Source organism: Zonotrichia albicollis, chromosome 12 (genome assembly GCF_047830755.1).
Source record: "Zonotrichia albicollis isolate bZonAlb1 chromosome 12, bZonAlb1.hap1, whole genome shotgun sequence".
NCBI classification, from domain to species: domain Eukaryota; kingdom Metazoa; phylum Chordata; class Aves; order Passeriformes; family Passerellidae; genus Zonotrichia; species Zonotrichia albicollis.
Genome location: NC_133830.1, coordinates 9,615,373 through 9,634,916, shown reverse-complemented (window position 1 = coordinate 9,634,916; position 19,544 = coordinate 9,615,373). Strand labels below are relative to the sequence as shown.

At 44.2% G+C, this 19,544-nt stretch overlaps 1 protein-coding gene and 1 long non-coding RNA gene across 7 annotated transcripts in view; one reads left to right on the top strand and one right to left on the bottom strand.

The window, feature by feature from the left end:
- The first annotated feature begins 501 nt into the window (after positions 1-501).
- The window catches only part of SLC6A6 (solute carrier family 6 member 6), a 92,168-nt gene continuing 73,125 nt past the window's right edge, over positions 502-19,544 (top strand). For 3 of the 6 annotated variants that reach the window (XM_014268065.3, XM_074550588.1, XM_074550584.1), the window contains exon 1: positions 502-747. The gene's annotated coding sequence lies outside the window, so the exon portion shown is untranslated. Of the gene's footprint in view, positions 748-4,761; positions 4,779-19,544 lie in introns of those variants that run through there. The other 3 variants (XM_005488334.4, XM_026794413.2, XM_074550581.1) reach the window with 2 other exon arrangements.
- LOC113459450 (uncharacterized) lies at positions 742-4,545 on the bottom strand. The gene is made up of 3 exons (XR_003380688.2): positions 4,233-4,545; positions 2,204-2,268; positions 742-1,988 (listed from the first exon to the last, which is right to left on the bottom strand). It is a non-coding gene; the product is annotated as an uncharacterized LOC113459450 (long non-coding RNA).

Sequence of the window (19,544 nt, the reverse complement as noted above, 5' to 3'; positions counted from 1 at the left end):
ACAGTAAATAAAGGTCTGTTGTCCATGGAAGGAGATGAGTCAGAAGGGAAAGTGGGGCACTTCCATTAGTTTGCTGACCAGGTGTAGCATTCTCTGACCAGCATCTCTTCTCTGTACAAAGGAAAGGCTCCTTTTGTTTAGGGCAAATTGGCAGACCTGGTCATATTGAAATCAGTCCACAGTCACCTCATTAACTTCACTAATGTCACTAGAAATGTCATTAATTAAAACAAGCAAACAAATGAAAAATCTCATCCTGATTTTGCTTAAATCCATTCTGGAGCTGCCAGCTCCATTGCCTGCCAGGGAACTACTCCCTAAGAAGGTAGTTGAAGGGACAATGGGAACAGAATATGTAAGGGTATTTGGATAGACATAATTTTCCAATGAAAAATGTCATTTTTTGTTGTTTTCAAAATCACTGTGTTGGGGGAAAGGGGGAGGCAGAGGAGTCTGCGCTGATTTGCGCTGCCCCTCCTGACACACAGCACACTGACAGCACTTCCAGGTTGAAAAAGAGTCAGGTTTAAAGGGGTGATGGAATGAAACAAGTGGGAGTTGTGATGTTTTTTGTTACCAAGTGTTTCACACACCTCTAGCGGCAAACCCTCTTCGTTGCCAAGACAACCCTGAAGAAATAGGAAATCCAGAACAATACACTGTGTACGAGGAGCCTCGTATTCTCTGGTGCACGCGTTCGTTGTGAATGTCAGGGGAAACAGTGCCCTACCCACCACAGCGATCCAGGTAAGCCCAGGTAAAGTTATAGGTGATGTCTGTGAGATTATATTGGCTGACGTTTAGAGATTGTCTTTTGTCCTGGCAGCTACCAAAGCTCAAGGGCTGGCTCTGAGAGCCTGGGCACTGTATTCCTGCAGTGCAGCACTACCCAAGGCTGGCGAGGCAGCGCCAGGAGGATTCCTGAGGCTGTCGTGCAAGTAAGTCAGGGCTGGGGCTCTGGCTGCTCTGCCCAGCCAGTGCTGCATGTGAAAGTGTCTGCAGCAAGCAGGGAATGCCAGCCTGTGGTGATCTGCTTTTACAGCAGTTTCTAAAGATTTCTCAGGCAGCTGAATGCAAGGTTGTACAGCCACAGAGGTATTTTTGCTCCATAACTGGGATATACTGAGCTGTGCTCTGTCTCTAGGTCAAAGGAAATATAGATGTGACTTAAGCCTCTTTGCCTAAGATCCTGGCTCAGTGCAGGACAGTAGAAGATCTGAAGCCTTGGGTTTGTTAATGCTTATTTATTTAAACCCAATGAATGAGCCTCGGACAAAGGTCCAGGAGGTCAGAATAAATATCTGCAGGGATGCTTATGGCACCCTCTTGCAGGCAGGAACCTCAGGAACTTTTTATGTCTCAGAGAAATGTTATGTGCAGTTTGCAAATTGTAAGTTTTGCTTCTCCAAATTGTCTCCAAGACATCTTTAGGATTCTTATTGTATTCCCAGTGACAGGTAATAAATGATAATGTTGTTCTGAAGAATGAGAGGAATAATCTTTTTGCTATGCTTGAAGTTGTCATTGACCTCCTTGTTAGGAATGTCTGCACCCTTAGGAAGTAATGTCAGCTACCCATTTGGTTAAATCTCCTTGTTAAAAGGGGGAACAGCACTTGGAGCAGGGGACACTGGATTCCACACAGCAATGCATCCATTTTGCTGTGCACCCAGTGTGAGGACAAAGCCATTTTAGCTTGCATTGAATCACAGCAGCATCCCAAAAGTAAGCAGGAAAATGCCAACATCTTTTGCATCCTTTCATTCTTTGGCTCTCTGCTCCCTCGGTTCTGTCCTTTTTTATCAGCTGCCTGTCAGATGTTCACAGCAAGAAACTCAGCAGGTGTATCCTGATGAATATGGTCTTTAAGTGGGCAGGGAACCTTGGGGAAGTGCAGCTTCCTCCCTTCTGCTGCACTTCTAGAATCACATCACATTCCTCCTTTTGCAATTGTGTGCCGAGATACAACAGATCCAGGACTTTGGGCTCTGAAAGACAGGTAGCAAGCAGTGGTAGTTTGATATGACAGGAGCACCAAGCCAGCAGAACAAACCAGTTGGTGCTGACAACTCCGTGTCTATACTATCGACACTTGAGGGTTTTATCCTGAGGCTAGTACGAGTTTAGTCTGTAGGCTGAGCTCGAAACTGTGTGGTATTAAGTGAAGCACAGTCAGCCAGGGATTCACTTCAGAAACACTTACCTGTTCCAGAATAAGACACAGATGTAGATTATCATTTGTAGAGCAGAAGGTCAAATTAATCAGTGCTGAAAAACAAGTGTTGCATATTTGAGTATCATAGCAAGACACTCTGAGCAGAGCTGGTTCTGCTTTCATGGCTCCATCAGCATGTCCAGAGCTTCAGCTTCCATGTCCATGGCAGTCTCTCCCTGGCTGTGGAAGAAACTCCAGAAGCAACAGTTCTGCACTGTGCTTCCTTTGTCTTCCTGAAGAACAAACTCTACAGTGCACTGAGAACCATCACACCTTCATTCTATTAAAAGACACATCCTGTTAGAGCTTCGTGTGAGGCATCCCTGAGCTCAGGCCACTCTGATCCTCTTTTAGCACCTTAGAAACAAACTGAAAACTCCTGGCAGCTCAGGAACAAAGGAGTATGTGAAAGAACTGCAATTTCATAAACTATGGAGTGGGAGTTGGAGCTATTATAGAACATCCCGTTCCAAAAGGAAACAAATGACAGCCTGACGCTGCTGGGTAGTAGTGACGCGTGCGGCCGCAGAGTGAGTCAGTCTGTGTGAGCTTCAGATATGGACCTAGAGGGAAAACATTTGTGGCAGCAGGGCCGATCACATGCTCATAGATGGAATTACCTCAGCTCATTTTTCATGCATGTGTTAATGTATTTGCTGCGCTTCTTCAGCAAAAGGAAAATAGTACAGAGGGAAAAGTCGCATGTAGGAGCTGCTTTATCTGTCTCTTCTTGCAGCCTCCTGCTTCCCACCCACACTCCTGCACAGCCAGTGATAATGTATCATGAGCCATGTTTTGATATATCAGTTTTGTTCAGTAAGATGGAATGTGCTGCTGTTATTTTTGTTATTATTTGTGTAATTTGGAATTCCAAAACATTGGTCTAAAGGCATAGGTGAATCGGACAATTAGGTGAACTATTATGAAATTATTTCCTTTATCAGTGAAGTGATGTCTTGCTTTAATAGCTTAGAGCTCAGTTGAATGCTTGTATTCATTTAAAAATGAAAACTGAAGCCTAAGGATCCTTTTAAGGCCTGAAAGGAGTCTGTAGAGCTTATTCTCTGCTACATGGGGCATGTGTGATGATGTATAAATTGTGAAATGAATTGGCTGTCTACTGGAAAATTATGGTGATCTCCTGGTTGTGGTCCAAGATAAGAAACCTTGGCCATGGCTTAAGGACAAGGAAGCTTTAGTAGTAACTCTGTCTCGAGATGTTCCCATCTCAGCTTTTTTCCACACTTTTACTCCAGCTCAGGCCCCTCCCAGTTGTATCTAAACAACTTTTCATGTGACTCTGCAGCAAGCCACATCAGGAACTGCTGGTGGTTGAGACTGTGAACAAAAAACCCTGTAAAATAGAAAGGATGCTAGTTTTTTTTCTTTTTTGTGTATGTGTTTTGGTTTGCTTTGCTTTTTGCTTCAACTAGATCAGTGCCTGATCAGCATTGCCCCCAGGAACAACTGCTCTAGCCCAGCTGAAAGGCCTGAGTGTTATTTGGCAGGGGGGACACTGGCAGGGGCTGGTGGTGGGAACTCTGTGACAGCTCTGCCACCAAAATGTGCAAATCAGGAAACCGTAGCTGGTAAAACATTGCTTCATTCAGCAGCAAAACAGAACAGCTGCTGTGTCTTCAGAAGGAAAGAGAAAAGGGGGATGTTATCTAGCTACAGAGTTAGGCTTGGAGGACAAACTGGGGGAAGGATCTGGGTTCAGGGTATAGAAGTCTCATGGATGAAAAATGCCTTAAAAAGCAATATCAGGCATTAGGCATTTCCCATCTCTTGTGCTGAAATATCATAAGAGTACGTGACATTTCATGGAGGTTCAGCTAAATCTAAAGCAGAATTGTAGGTCTGAGCTGTAGTCTAACCCTCAAACAGCACCAAAGTAGTGAGCTGAGAGCAAAAGCAGAACTCTCCTTGAACTGAAACTGAGAAGTTTGGTTTTTTCCTCTCTGTGAGCAATTGCCTTATTGATGTTTCAAAGCAATGTTAGACTGGGGGAGCTCACCTGTCACCTCTCCCCAGTAGACATGGAAGGTCTGTGCTGGTGTAGCTGAAGTCCACAGGTGAGCAAACTGCTCTGGGATGGCTCTGACCTCCAGCAGCTCTAGGAGAAGAAAATTGTTAGAAAAATACTTCATTAGGCATTTTGTTTATAGTGAAGCCTTGGCAAACCAGACGAGTTATTCCTGCCATAGAGGGAAAGGGACTGTCTTGAAGTTGGTAGGGTGCCTATATTGCCTATCTGCCCAAAAAGGCAAGCTCAGAGCTGGAGCCATCACCTCGAGCCACCATTATCTGCTGCATCCTTACATGTCCCCCCCCCCCACTCTGCCCTGGCATGGGCACTCTCCTCTCTTATCAGTGAGGTGCCAGCATTTCATTTGCACAGCTGAGTGCTCTTGAACTGACTGTGCATCCATCAAGGTCATGAAGCCATTCAATCCCTTGCTGAAGTAGCCTCTGGTCAGGAATACAGGACTGCAATGGCGCAGCTTACAACACCAGAGGGATAACTTTCCTGCAGTACTACAGAGCAGCTTTCCTGGAAGAGGTAATGGTTTGCCAGTATTGCAGAATGGTAATTTTAAACCCATAAAGAGCTCTTATTGTAGTCTCAAAGCAGAGTTGAAAACCGGCCGCGCCCTCTTTATCCCGGCTCTGATGAAGCGCCAGCTCCGTCAAAGAAAAAGGTGTTTGCAGCATGTGCCGTGTCCCGGCGGGACTGGCACAGGGAGTGACAGCCAGCAGGGCTTCAGCATTGCCGGGGATTCTAGGAGAGGGTTTGCCTGCTGGAAGGCAGGAAAACCAGGGCTCCTGCAGCTGCTCACGGGTGGCATCCCGCACAGCAGACCGCTCCGTGGGGCCGTGCTGGGCCATGCTCCCCCGGCAGTCCCGGCCCGGCCCTTGTCACAAACCCCGCTGTGCCGAGGGCAGCCCGAGGGCCTGTGAGGGGCTGATGTCACTGCCCGGCCTGCGGCGTGACTCATGCAGAACAGAGGGCTCTTCATGGGCCGGGGAAAACACGAGGGAGGGCCTTGCTCTAGGAGGGAATGAGGCAAAGGTGCGGGAATAACTAGGGAGCTCGAGGAGGGGGCTACACCTCGGGGTTGGAAGAAGGTCACCTCCTATTTTGGGTTTCTTCCCTTGGGTTGGTTTGAACAATTCTGCTCTTGCTTTAATAAAAGATCAGGGTGGGGGAGGATGGATTTATTAGAGAGGAGTTCCCTGCACCTTGAGCTGCCTGAATTAGTCAGAGCAGGGAAGATGGAGCAGAGGAGGATGGTTCATGTCCTGAGAGGTGTGTGGGCAGGGAGCTCAGGCTCCCCACAAGCCGTGGCTGAGGCACAGCCCTCAGTGGGGGCCTCTCTGGGGGTGCCTCGCTGCCCCCAGTTCGCATATCACCACGGCAGCGTTCTTAGCAAGGCCAGGTGAATCAAATTAATAAGAACAGGGATAACCAAGCCTGCTGACACCAGGGAGGGGATTCACAATGCCTGCCAAAGGTGTTATGATGGAGGGGAAATGGAGGCAGCTGCAGAACTGGTGCTGCTGCCTCTCAGGAAGTGGGCTCACAGCACCACTTCTCTGTTTGTAAAGTCAGATTCCTAAAAGCGACAGCACTTATGGTCATGGTGACATGTGCAGTGGTTTCAGAGCACTTCCAAAAGTCTTTTGAGCTTGCCTGAAGTAAAGGATCAAGTATTGATGATTATAGAATGTGTTATATCTAATTATATGAGCCCTTATACCATCCATTTCCCCTTTCTTCCGTCATTCTGATATAACTGGGTGCAAAAAGACACTCACAAAATAAATATTGTTTCTATGAACAACGCTGTGCAACCCATTTTTGCAGGTTTTCATTAAAGGTTCAGAACCAGCAAATTGAAATATTCCTACAAATTTACATAATCTGAACTGGTCACTGCATCTGATTCTTCTAAATTGTTCTTTTATGTCTGCAAGGAGCCAAGTGAAACCTTCAGATTTAAATACCATTGAACTGTAGGACTTGGGAAATTCAGATTCTACTGTACATCAGCTTCTGAGCCTGAAATTAAGATTTGTTATTGTGACTGCACATGCTGGGAATCAGGATAATAGCAAACATGCAAATTCAGATCTTAATTATGAGCCACTTGGAATTAAAAATAGACAAGCCAGTTCCATGAATGAGGAGGCAAGCAGAAGCACTGAGTGTGATTTCCTATAATGTGAGGTCACGGTTGAATATGGATATAGTTGTCAGGGGTATGGATATGTTGTTGATTTTGCAAAGATGCTCACAAACTGCAAGGTTTCATGGATTTTCTGGTGACCAGACATTTGCACCATGTTTACTGTTTGCTATTCACTACTATCACTTTTCACTAACAGAGTCAGGAAAACAATGTCAGGTGATTGGTACAATTGATCAACATATCTAATGAATAGCCAGGACTGAATAGTGGGGCAAAGGGACAGTGAATGCGTTCAAATGGGAAAGTGATGGCCCATGATTTTCTGGGAAACAAATACATTATGGAAAAGATCAGCTTTAGTTTTTGAACTAACTAAGATAGGGTCATGTGCTAAATTTGCAATTAATATTATTTTAAAGAATAGATCAAACAGCTCAAGCAGATTTCCTCTAACTGACAAGTTCCATTAAACAAGAAAGCTCATTCTTAGTAGGAGATTTTAATATAACACTGAGAACAGAGAACAAAACAATGAATGGAAACATATCAGCGGTCAATTTCCTGAGTATTCAAGCCTGCATTATACTTTGTTCTTTGCTACAGCCATGGCTCTGTAATTATCAAGCGTATTCATGGGACTTTTTCCTATTGACACTCAGCGTGAGTGTGGCTGGAAAGAGATTAAGCTTTTGTGGCAGCCATTTGAATTTGTCTAACTAAAAACAACCTGCAAGGCTGTGGGGAGCTGTACGTCTCAGGGGATTTGTGATGGTCTGCAGAAGCTGCAGGTCACAGGTTCAGACCTGTGTGTTGGGTGTGTGCAGGGCCTGCAGCACTGGAGCCCTGTGGCTGCAGTCACTGGCACTGCCACAAAGTAGTGACTGATGATGGAGCAGATGCTTCAAGATGTTCCTCTGTTATGTGACTTAACATGCTTGCTGGACCATGAATGGCATCACTGGATAAGCCATTGCCTATTGGCTTTTCCTCAGAAAAGGAACTTTGCTCCTGCAGGACTTCATCTGGTCTTTCTTGTAGACAGTATAGCTGCTTCTCAAGTGATACTCCAAAATAACTCTAGGCCAGGTTATACCCTCTCCATGCTACCAGTGGACCCTCATTTTGTTATTAACCATTAACCATGCATGAGAGGTCTCTGTGCCTCTCATGCACCCTGTGCCTGGGAAACCACAGCTGTGTGGGATTTCTGGGGACCAGCCTCTCGACAGCTTTCTGGGCAGATTTGCCTGTCTTTATGAGAGATGTAGTGGCGAGTGAGGAGCAGTGCCTGCAGCCTGCTGGTGATGGCTGTGAGGGAGGAATATCAGTGGTATGTGGCAAGTGGACTGGGAGGGAAGGGAGAGGGAACTGTGAGCTGGTAGTATCTCCAGTCTGAGGAAATCCAGAATGTTCATGTTAACTCTTCTGGAGCTTTGATTTCATTTGTAGTAACCTGGAGTTTCCTTCCCCCAGCTGATCAAAGCTGTGCCTATCCACTGTCAAGGCAGGAAATATCTCTCTGAGGGAGCACCATATCTCTTTGCTGTTTGATGCAAGTATGGACAGCAATTCAGATCCTCAGCTCGTGGCCTTGCTTCAGTCCCCAGATCTGGGCAGGCACCATGTCTTGTTACACAGTTCCCTGTGTAAAAAGGGGAACTTTTCTGTTTAAACAACCATTTTAGCCAAAGATGGAAAAACCAGAATCCTGTTTACTTAGGCTCCTTTGCAGTCCCATAGAGCAGGAGCAGCAGTGCTGGTGTTGTGGCTCAGCTCCAAATCAGGTAATTGCTGTGCGTTCTGCCCTACTTACACACCCCCCATAGTTTCAATTAGAACAATTGTTTCCATTTTTCTTTCCTGTTCTCTCAAGTATTAGTACAGTTGCTGGTAAGCTGCTTGTGTGATCCCTCACCTAGGTGTTGTGTTTCCATGGTAAAGACAGACATCCTTGTGTGCATACCTGGACTGAATCCCCGTTGGCACAGACTGATGTAATTCCATAATAGAGCTGTGTTGATTTGCACCACATGAAGACACAGCTTTCCTATGCAGAGAGCTACATCCTTCTCTCTAATTAAAGCCTCTGTATGAATGCCTGTGATCTATTTGTTTTTCTACTCGTTCTACAGCTTTGCAAATAACATGAGGTTTGGGTAGTCATTCACACTTCTGGTCACAGTGGTGGTCTCTAGAGAATACAACATGCCTCTTTTTAATGTGCTTCCCCCCAGCTGTTCAAGAGTGGATCTGTAGGAATATCTGAGCTCTTTCACTCTGGGCTGCAGTGTGGTAGACAGAGTTCATGATGTGTGATATGTTATGAATTGCTGGAAAATGTGGTATTTGGAAATAAATCTCTCTAAATCTATCAGGAGAATTAAGAACATGGAAAGATGCCTGAAAGCTACGCAACAACAGGAGATTACATGCTTGCAGCTTGAGCCACCTGGCATATTGAGCATTCATGTTCACAGCTGAGGGCTCCAGCACTTATTATGCTGTTTATGTGATCAGGAGAGCCTTCCTTTCATCTGATAAAGAGCTAGGCTTGAAATGGCACATGTTGGGGCTGGTGGGCTCTGTGTCACACACTGGGGTGAGGTTTGCTGTCTGATTTTCTGGTCTGTCATGTGGCCCATCAGATGGTTATCGGCATCATATGCATGTGCTGAATGGATTGATGTTTGTGTGCATGAAGGCTTGAGCAGATCATGGCTTGGGTTTCTCTGGTGTTATTGAGACCTTTCTAGTGACTTCACAGGGAATACAACTAAGCTGTTATATTTTATGTAATGTAAGCAGGTATTTCCTTTCCCAGCACTCCCTTCAGAGAGTTTTCTGAAATGCACAGAATGCATTCATGGCTCAGTTCTCAGCAGGCAAGCTGGGAGCAGATCCTTTGCAAACATGGAGTTGACTCACATAGGAGGCAGTTAAGCTGCTTACCTGTATGAAGCAAACAACACAGAGTCCCCAGGCAGTGCAAAGGAGAGTGGCTTTATTGCAAAAACCAGGTCTTTTTAAGCAATTAACCAGTTATTAGTTTACACATTTTTAAGCATATGTCTGGCACTATATAGGATATGTGATATACTGCAGTGCCTCTGTGTGTCCCACATGAGCTCTATCTGTCCTAAAAGAGGATGTGAATCTCCTGGAGGCTCTGACTTTTACCTGACTTTGGGATGGTCACAAACTTTCAAATAGTTCTAGATGCCTCTGTTCAGATACCTAGAGCTCACCCACTTGTGAAGTGCTCCAGCTGAAAACATACTGATAAAATTTGTCTTTAAAATGAACTGTTAGAAAATTAAAAGATGTAAAAATTTCATTCTAAATTTAAGCTAAGGCTGTACCTCAGTACTGGTGGGACTTGGACTGGCACCTTCACAGTCTGGTTTGGAGAAACCTGGAAATGGAATGAATGGGTGACTGAGAGGGTTTTGTCAGCATCTCTCACAGCTTGCAGCATGCTGAAGGTAGCACTGAGACAGGGCTTTATCAAAGTGCTGGGTTTACTTTGTGGTAGCTCCTGTCCTTGAATCTGCTCTCAGGGTGGTACAGGCTGCAGTCATCCCAAGCCCTTTTCTCTATATCTCTTGTGCTAAAATGGCCAAACATCTGGTCCAGCAGGACATGGTTTGTAAAAGCAGTACCAGAAGTTGCTGTATGCTTCTCAGTTAAATAGAAAGTGTGGAACAGTATAGCACAAGGTGCAGAGATCATTTTGTCTCAACTCTAAATTCTTATTATTTCAAGTAAACCATCCTGATTTTGTCTGTTCTCTCACATTGCTGGAATTTTTCTTAAAATTTTGTTTTATACATATGGGGAAATATTTTTGTGTCTTCAACTTCCCAAGGCTTCTAAATTTCTAAAATGACAGTGGCACTGTAGGTCTAAAATGACAGTCAGCATGCCCTGCAGCTGACCATCAGTTGTTCTTCCTTGTGCAGTAGCTGTTTGCAGAGTCAGGGCAATTCTTTATATACAGGTTTTGTCACCCCCTTCATGCAAAACAAAAGGGTTTGGTTGTTTTCCCAAAGCAAACAGTCTGTGTCAGCTGTCTTGCACTAACAGAAAAAACAACCAACCAAAACAGCATGGGCTTTTATATCCACATCCATGAGTGGCAGGTCACAGGTTCCCTGCAGAAGTGACGGGGAAGGTAAACAGCTGAGAGCACGCCGTGTTTGCCATGCCATTCCAGTGCACAGCAAAGCCATCCCCAGCCCTTCTCCCCCTTATGCAGCAAATCACATTCTGCTGTGTAAATAGCAGTTGGTAAAAAGAAGCCAAATTATCATTCTTTACTAGATTTTAATTACAGCCTGCCCAGGATGTTTCCCTTGCCCAAAAGGCCTGTAGGAGTTTAGGCACTATGAGATAAATCAGGGAAGGTTTTAACTCTTGGGCTCAATATAAAAACAAATCAAATGCGAAGGAATACACCTTTCGTATCACGCTCTTCCAGAAAGGGAAAGTTCTAAAAAGACAAAAGCCCAAAACACCGGAAGGTTTTATTTGTGCTGGTCTGTATTAAGCCAGTTATTATCCTATCAATTGTTTGTGTAACCACTGTTTATATAAAGTGCAAGATGGCACATAGGAACACGTACCAGCAGTCTGTGCTTTCTGATGAGTCCCTGCAGTGCTGGGGCAGGAGCAGGGAGCTGGCTGCTGTCCGGGTGTCCCCTTGGCACCTCACAGTGGGGTTGGAAGGGATTGGCCACCTGAAAATTAGAAGAGCCTTAGGGGTGTGCTGCATTTAGATGGCTGCCTCTGTGGGATAAGGTTGGCATTGCCATTTCTCCCTAGCTATGCCAGGGGATGGCTATGGTTTGGTGTCTCATGCCTGGAGGCAGGTGGCCAGGAACAGGGGTTTTTAGGCTGCAGTTTTGGTTAGGGCAGTTCACTAAGAGCGGCTGATTGATCCTTGACACTGTGTGATGTTTGCAAAGGGTGTAATTGCAGAATCCCGCCCAGCTTTTGCACAGGCTATGGAGTAGAATGAGCAGATGGAAATCAGGTTTCTACTTCCCTCACCTTTTTGAAATGACTCCTCAGAGAATTATTTACCAGGTAGTGTGTGCCTGGGTAATACACTCTGGACTATAACGAATCAAAATATGGCTGACAGAGACCTGGCCTCAGCTGGGCACAGAGGGGAAAAGGACAGGTTTGAAATCAGTTTGCTGTCTAACCAGTTGCCAAGGTGGAGGTTTTAACAGAATGGATGATACTGTCCCTTCTTAACTCAAATTCTGCCAGCCATATTTCACACCATCTGGAGTTTGTGCAGAGCCCCCTTTGGGAAGACAGCCAATAAAGAATTACAATTATCTAATCTTGCCATGATAAAAGTGTGAATAACCATTTCAGAGTCGGACTGGAAAACTACCACAACCTGTCAGTGCTCCTTAGATGGTGGCCAAGAGGGCACCTGATGACACTCTGCAAAGTGTGGCTCAGGAGATAAACAGGAGTTGGCTTGCACCAGGCACCGAGCTGAGAACAGTCGGATTTTCACCAGCTGAAACAAAGGACTGAAGGAGAATGTAACTGCTGGTCTTGGGAGAGGTGACACTCCCATCCACGCTGATTCCCATGGACATTAAGGCACTTGGCACTTTTTGGGAGGGCTGGGGCTATGTTCTACAGCAGTTGCTCCAGAGCCACTATCTTTTAAGTTTTTGCAGCAGTCTCTGCTGGAAATCTTTGGTTTCACGCTTTTAATTGGTTCTCAGATGGAATGAGAGTTGGTTCAGTCTTTGTTTTCCAGTGTTGTGGAGTTCCCTATTGACATTTTTTTCATCCCACCCTGAAAAAGAATTTTCACATAGCTTTCCCCACATTGTTTGCAACCAATGATTTCCCTGTAATGGATACTAAAAAATTTTAATGGCAGCTTTTGGGACTCACTAGTGCTTGGGAGACAAGAAATGTGCTTTAGTGATGTTCCTGGCTTGACATAAACTGGCTTCTTAGCAGCACCTAAAAAGAATCCTAGGCTCTTTGTCACCACTTAATTCTCCTTGCACCACACTTTATCTTTGCTTAGTCTGGTGCATTATACATGATTCCAATTTCTGTCCATTCTCTTCTTTCAGTCTGGCTGCTGCAGGGAATGAGGACAACTACAGAAACCTCTGTCTAACTGTCTGAATGAAACCTATATTTCACACTGCATACAGCAGAATTGTGGTTCTTTTTTCAAGGGATGTTCCCAAAGTAGACACAAATTGAGAAACAAAACAGAATGACCCCCCTTGGCAAACAGGTGCCTTTATGCTGTTCCATAGCACCAAAGAATGATATTCTCTGGCCTTTTTGCACACATTCACAGGTAAAAAAGTGGGAGTAACTTGCCCAAAAGTCCCATCAGCAAACCTGCCAAAGTCTGGCTTCATCTTTCTGCAAGTATTTCATTTTCTTTAAAATTCTCCAGCAGCCCATAGTAGGTTTTGCTGCTGAGTAAGTGTTGTGAAAGGGTCCCAGAGCAGGGCTTGCTGTTCCTCTCTGTTTAGGTGAAAGGGTTTTCCTATTGTTACTGGCACTGAGGTGTGTGGACTCTTCCAAGGCAGGCTGCTTGGTACATGAGAAGTGATGCAAGTTGTGGAATCATGCAAGAGCCTTGTTGTCACTCCCTAAGTGCACAAAAGGGATTGTTGGTGGGGGCAAATCCCTCAGCATCAGCCTGCCTAACCAGCAGCCTGGTTTGTGCTGGGAGTTGGTGTTTTGGCTTCCTAGAAACCACTTTGGGGTAAGGTACAAGGATCTTGATAGGATTCAATCATTGACTTGAGTGATTTCAGCACTATTTTTCACCTCTCCCATTTTTATTTCTAGCCCCTTGACCTTTTGGAGCCATCTTTTAGGCAGCAAGTTTATTAAGGATGAGACTTTTAGAAAACTTATGTTTGTTTCAAACCAGAACTAGCTTCACTTTTGCTAGCTCAGGTCAGTGGAGTTGCATCCCTAAATCACAGAGAATTAAGACAGAGATAGCCCCTGTAGCACATTCTCTCTGCATTACCTTGTACAAAGAGTTATAAAAGAAGTCAGATGAAGGTTTTGGAGTGGTTATTACCAAGTCATATACTGATGGGCTGATGGTTTAAATTCATTGTAAAATGTGGACTGCAGAGCGAACAGCCCCAGCATCACTGTCTGGGACTTTTAAAGAATGCCATTGCTTGATAACCAAAAGCCCAGTGACAAACTCTTCAGTCCCTGTCTTGAGAGTTTCCAGAAAAACCACCATCATTTAAATCACCATCTTAGGTTGCTCAGTGCTTCAGAAAAGGGCAGTTTGCTTTCATTGCCCAGGGAAAGAAGATGAGCCCTGATGTGCCATTCCAAACCATGTGCCTTTATGGACCCAGCTGCAGGCAAGGGCTGGGGTGAAGCATGTCGTGGGAAGGCAGATAACACAAACATGAAAGCAGCACAAAACATGAGAGCCTATAAATAGCAGGAAATAAAGAACAATACTGTGATAAAATCCATAAGACAATAAAGACCAATATGGGAGAGACCATTTCCCCCCCACCCTTCTCCAGAGTTTCTCCTATTTCCCAAAGCTGCAGAGATCATCTGACTGCTGTGTGGTACACGCCAGTCAGCTCAGCACCAACTCCAGTGCTTGGAGCCTTACACAAAGTATTTCAAAACCCTGTTCCTTTTTCTTTCTTGATGTCCTGCCATGACTATTGTGGTATTTAAAGCCATTCCCAACTCACCAGCTCATCAGAGCAAGGAGAAAAGAGGGAAGAGGAAGGGGGGGGGGGGAAGCCCTATGGAGATTTATAGTCATTAACAGCTTTCATAGGGTTTCAGACATTTTTGTGGTAATTCTTTGGAAAGGACACATTCATGATGAGCTGGGGTTTATTTTGCCACTGGCATAAGAAATTAGACTGATTCCAAGAAAATATTTGCTGTTTACCAAGAAGAGGGCAAATGTAACTAGAAAATGGCAATGGATGTGAGCTAGGAACCTTGTTTAAATTTTGGGTCATTCCCAGCTCCTGACCTGGCCCCTTTGAACTGGTTCCTGCACAAAGCAAGTCTCTGGAAGCTCCTTTGCAGAGTGAATCTGTGGCTGTACAGTGGGCACTGCAAAGCTCCCTCCCTTCACTGGCAGCAGTAGCTGAAGATGGTTAATTACCCTGAGATAGCTATCACTCATAAACCTGCATCTCACAGGAACATGTCCTGTCAGGAGGCAACCACTCTGTGGGCCCAAAATGTCATGAGGACAGCTCACAAGCACACATATTCTTGGTTTGGAGTGTAAACTTCTCTGGGGAACAGATTTTCCTGGGTATTTCTGCATTGCCCTGTCCCGTGGTGCCCTAATTTCTGAACCAAATCTTCCAATGGGGTAACACTAACTTGTGTGAATGGCGTTAGGCTGATTTACAGCAGGGGAGGATTGAGGCCTTATTGTAGGGAACAAGAGGATTATATTGGCCTCAGAGTTCATGTCAGAGCTGGGACTGGAACTCAGGAATTACTAAGCAGTTTTCTCAATTGCTTCTGTTAGCTTTAAAGAGGGAGTTGTGTTGAGGAAAACCTCCAAGAATATCCGATTTAATGGCAAATCCACTCTCTTTTTTTCCACGACTGGTTCTGAGATGCCTGCCTGCTAATGAACGTGGCTTTTTGTGCTCACACAATGGAGTTGCTCCCTCGTGGCCCACCCAATCCTCTTACAGGATCCCACCACGGAGATGCAAGGACAAGTTTGGAGGTGATGCAGAGAGAGGTTCATTATGCAATAGGTGACTGTTTGACTCAGAGGGTTCAGAGGTGACAGTAAGGTCTGAGGAGCTCTAACTAAAAAATTGACTGGCTACCACTAGTGCTACATCACACTCCATCGTGTGGCATGACAAACAAATGGGGATTTATATCCCTCCACAGCTGGGGGCTGGATTTCTGCCTACATGGAAGCGTGTCCCACATAGCGCTCTACAGCTTTAGGTCTCTTCATGCTCTGTTGTGCAGTTTTCGGCTCTGTTTTATGGAGGCAGAAAGCCTCAGATGATCTCCCCTCAATCCCGTGGGCTGCTCCTTCCTTCTGAGGCTATGTTTTGATCTTAACTAATGTTCACAATTTCCTCCTGTAGGGAAGTGGGTCAAATATTCATGCTCCACCTTTTTTTTTTTGTTTTGTTTTTTTTTGGTCAGATATGAACATTTTGTGCAGGGAGATGAAGCAATTCAGCCAATTCATATCTTCTGACTCCTACTCAGTGCTTTAACCCATGTCCACCATCTTTCCTGGACTAGTGCAGTGTTTATAGGACATTTGACTTCATTTGGTTTATGAAATTTTGCTTATTCTGCCTTTCTTGATCATTAGCCCACAAGGCAGCTTGCATGCTTTTCTGTATCCAACATTTCTTTCTGCCTTTTTCTTTTTTCCCATTTCCAGAAGGACTTGTTCCTTAGAACAGATGAACCACATACTGAGAAAATGAACAGGCCAGATTGTCTAGTGCTCCGCACCCACCGCTGAAGACAGATTTTCCGGAGAACTCAGTTTCCAAGGAGGCATCTAAATAAGTGACAGATACTCAGAAGTGGAAATGTGCCCACTTCTTTTGGTGCTCAACTAGTGCTAGAGCTGCTCTGAAAAAACTTGCTCTGATATGGCTCTTCTTCTTCACTTTTGCCACAAGACTTCCACATCTCTTCTTTTGTGCTCTATTTATGGCTCTCTGCCATGCTCACCCTCGTGCCATTCTCCATCTCACAGATCTCTTCTTGTTGCCATGTCCCTCTGCACCATCAAAAGGTCAGCATGTATATACACTCACATTTCTGTCAAGGGGCCATCGTGGCTATTGCCCCCAAATACAGAACATATGTGCAACATAAATTAATTGTTAAGGCTAATGCTGATTGAAGTTTGGTCATTCAGCCTGCAGGATATACCATATGTTTGAAGTATATTGTCCAAGTTTAGATTTTAAACTCCCAAGGGCAGGGACCACTCCTTCCTCTATGTTTACATAGCATCAATGAGACCAACAGTGCTTGGGTCTGATATACATTAACCTCAGCCAATGCATTGTTAAGTTTAATAATGACATTAAAGCACAATGGATAAAATATATAGACAAAGACTTTTCTTGGCAGAGATTTTTGTCATGTTTTTGATGCCAGGTTCTTACCCAAGTAAATAGTCCCTGGTCATATGAATCATTGGCATTTTCTTGAAAAATTCACTCCTTATATTGCACCATCCTGGTTTTCTCTTGTGCAGCAATTGACATTAAGCCATGGATCACTATTTAGAGTAACTAAGCCAGAGTCCACCTAAGTGAAAAGCCTGGAATAGGAAGGCACCTAAATGATGTGCCAGACAGTAAACCCAGGGAATCACAGAGCCAGGGTGTAAATGGGCAAAGGAAAATAAAGATTTTGAATGCAAGAATTTAATGTCATTTCTTATTATTTATCTCATTACTTTGTAGCTCCCAGAAACCACATTCAAAGGTTACTGTACGCAGGCCCTCCAGCAGGAGCATAAGAGAGCTCTAGGAATAAATCCAAACTCCATCTGAACTGACAGGCTGTTTTTCAGAGCTAGTTATGCAACATGTTAGTACCTCTAGGTATAGGACCAGTGGGATTTAAACTTGTACAGCAGATGGTCCGTGCATCATTGCTGGAATGCGCCTGCTGACCCTAGGGCAGAGCCTGAATGGACTTCAAAAGAGAGACTGAGCATGCTTCAAAGTGTTATTGTTTAAATGTTCCACTAAATGGGGACTCCGGAACAAAATATCTAGCTGAGGTCAGTCTGAAAAATGTCAACACACATAATGAGAAAACAGTATGTTGTGTGAGAAAGAATATTTCATAGGGGTATTCTGGCTATTCTGAGTTGAAAAAAAACACTTTTTGCATGTGTGTCAGCAGACTGTCATAATCTAAGTGTCTTTCTCCATGAGCTTCATTTGCTTTTGTTGGAAAGAACAAGGTCTGTATGTGAAAGTCATAAATACCTTTGGAAAGTGAGTTTTGTCCACAGGCAGGTACACTGGGAGAACTGTCAACCAAAGCTATGGCAAAGGTGTGTTGCAATACAGCACTGACATAGCCCTGAAAGCCACCCTCCCACTCATTTCAGAGAAAAACTTGTAAGGACCTTGTGTTTGGTTTGAGAGTGTGATCCTGGGATTTCTAATCATTACTGTGCTCTGTTTTGTTCCCTCCAAAGCCCATAATGCCTGCTCATAGCATGTTCTTTCACCAGGGTAATCCACAAGTTTTGGCTTCTCCTAATGCCTTTAGGAAGGATTTCAGTAGGAAAGGGATTGGGTTCATGTTTAAATCAGTAGGTTTAATATCATGAAGGAAGATTTCCTAGGCAAGTCAAGCTTAACAAGATCAAGACTTCAGTAGTAAATTCAAATTCAGCCTTTGATTTGCTGGTCCCTGAGCTGCACCATGGGCGTTGCAAACATCAACGGTCTGGTAGGTTTTGGTCTACAAAAGCTTTCCATGCTGGCCACTGGTGATTCAACATGGGTGGCTAAAACATTATTTCCTTTGCTGGAAGCAAAGAGCAGCAACCTGAACTTTCATAGCATCTTGTCCTGCTAGGGCATGCCTCTATCTTGATGGAGACACATTGCAATAACACAGATTAAAAACTAACCCTCCCTGCAGATGTAAGAAAGATCCAATGCCAGGAAGAGCAAACAAGACTCATGTTAAGTAAAGGGGAGGCTTGTTTCTTTCACATATCAATATTCAGTGAGATCAGCCAACTTGGCATGCAGGGGTGAAAAAAAAAGCCACCAGCCAAGGTAAAAAACTGAAGGGCTCTGAAGTGAGGTGTTGTTAAACCAAGAAGGTACCTTGGGCTTGTTTGTAGATTCTCTGTGTCTATGTAACATGTTGTAACTGACACAAAACTTGAATAGTAATCAATGTAAGTGGGTCAAAAATAGCATCCACACCCTCCTTAGAGTTCTGGTTGTTGCACCCAGTATCACTACTCAGCTGTTAGCTGTGGCCCAGATGAAGCAAAAGCCCTGTAACCTTACTTAACTGAGTGTGAATTAGCAAAGCTTTCAGGCCTTTGCTTATCTTCAGTGTATGCTTAACTTCAGTAAGTATAGAAACTCTTTGTTAAATAAAGCTTTTAAACCTGCAGAGAGCTGATAAAAAAAATCAGAGTTTCACCTGTTTTATCCTGTTTGCCAAGTGCTACAAATAGCTGATACTCAATGTGTAGATTGCTGCAACTATTCAGTGGCCAAAACTCAGAAGTGTGTCAGTAAGTTAAAGGTGATTTCTTATCTCAGTGTTCCCAAAGCAGAGAAGTTACAACATATTTCTGATTAACATAATTTGTTTTAGGAATTCTGGTTCCCTGGAAATATTGTCACTCCAAAACAAATGCACTCTGCAAATTCTCTGAACTTCAGCTTGTTAAACTGCTCACGGAGAACAAAAAGTACAAGTCAAGACAAAGTGAGTTGGTGACAAAACTTTGCACAACAGGGAAATAAACTCCAGTAAACCAAAGGAAAAGATATTCCCTCTATTACTCAGTCTGCATTTTTGCTCAAGTATAATAGGACTATAACCATTTTCTGTCAACAGCTTACAAAGAAACTTGTTCTGAAAGTGATCTATGGTGAGAAATTGCATCTAAATTGGGTACATCTAAATTAGATGGAATACAGAACATTCCTAAAGGTAGCTTTTGGTTAGAGCTAGCCAAGGAACACAGAAAAGAGTTCACAAATATTGAAAGAAAAAACACCCCCAAACCTCAGAGGCTCCTCCCTGCATATTCTCATTGTACAGGAGTATTTTGGGGATAGCATGTTTATTTGGGTTTGCACTTTGCAGGCAAGTGGTCCCCAGTTCTTGCCCAGAACGTGCTATTTGGTATTCTCCTCTTAGAGTGCAAAATGTGGCCAAGTGTTTTGCTGAACAAGGAAAGACTTTTATAAATGCACTGGGTGAGGCCTACAACACTGCAGCTCTGGCTTCAGTGGCAGGGATTCTTTAAATTCTCTTGCTCATTTACATTAAGCAAACAAACAAAAGTACCAAACTCTGAAGCCCACAATGTATGTAGCCAGGCTACGTAATCACAA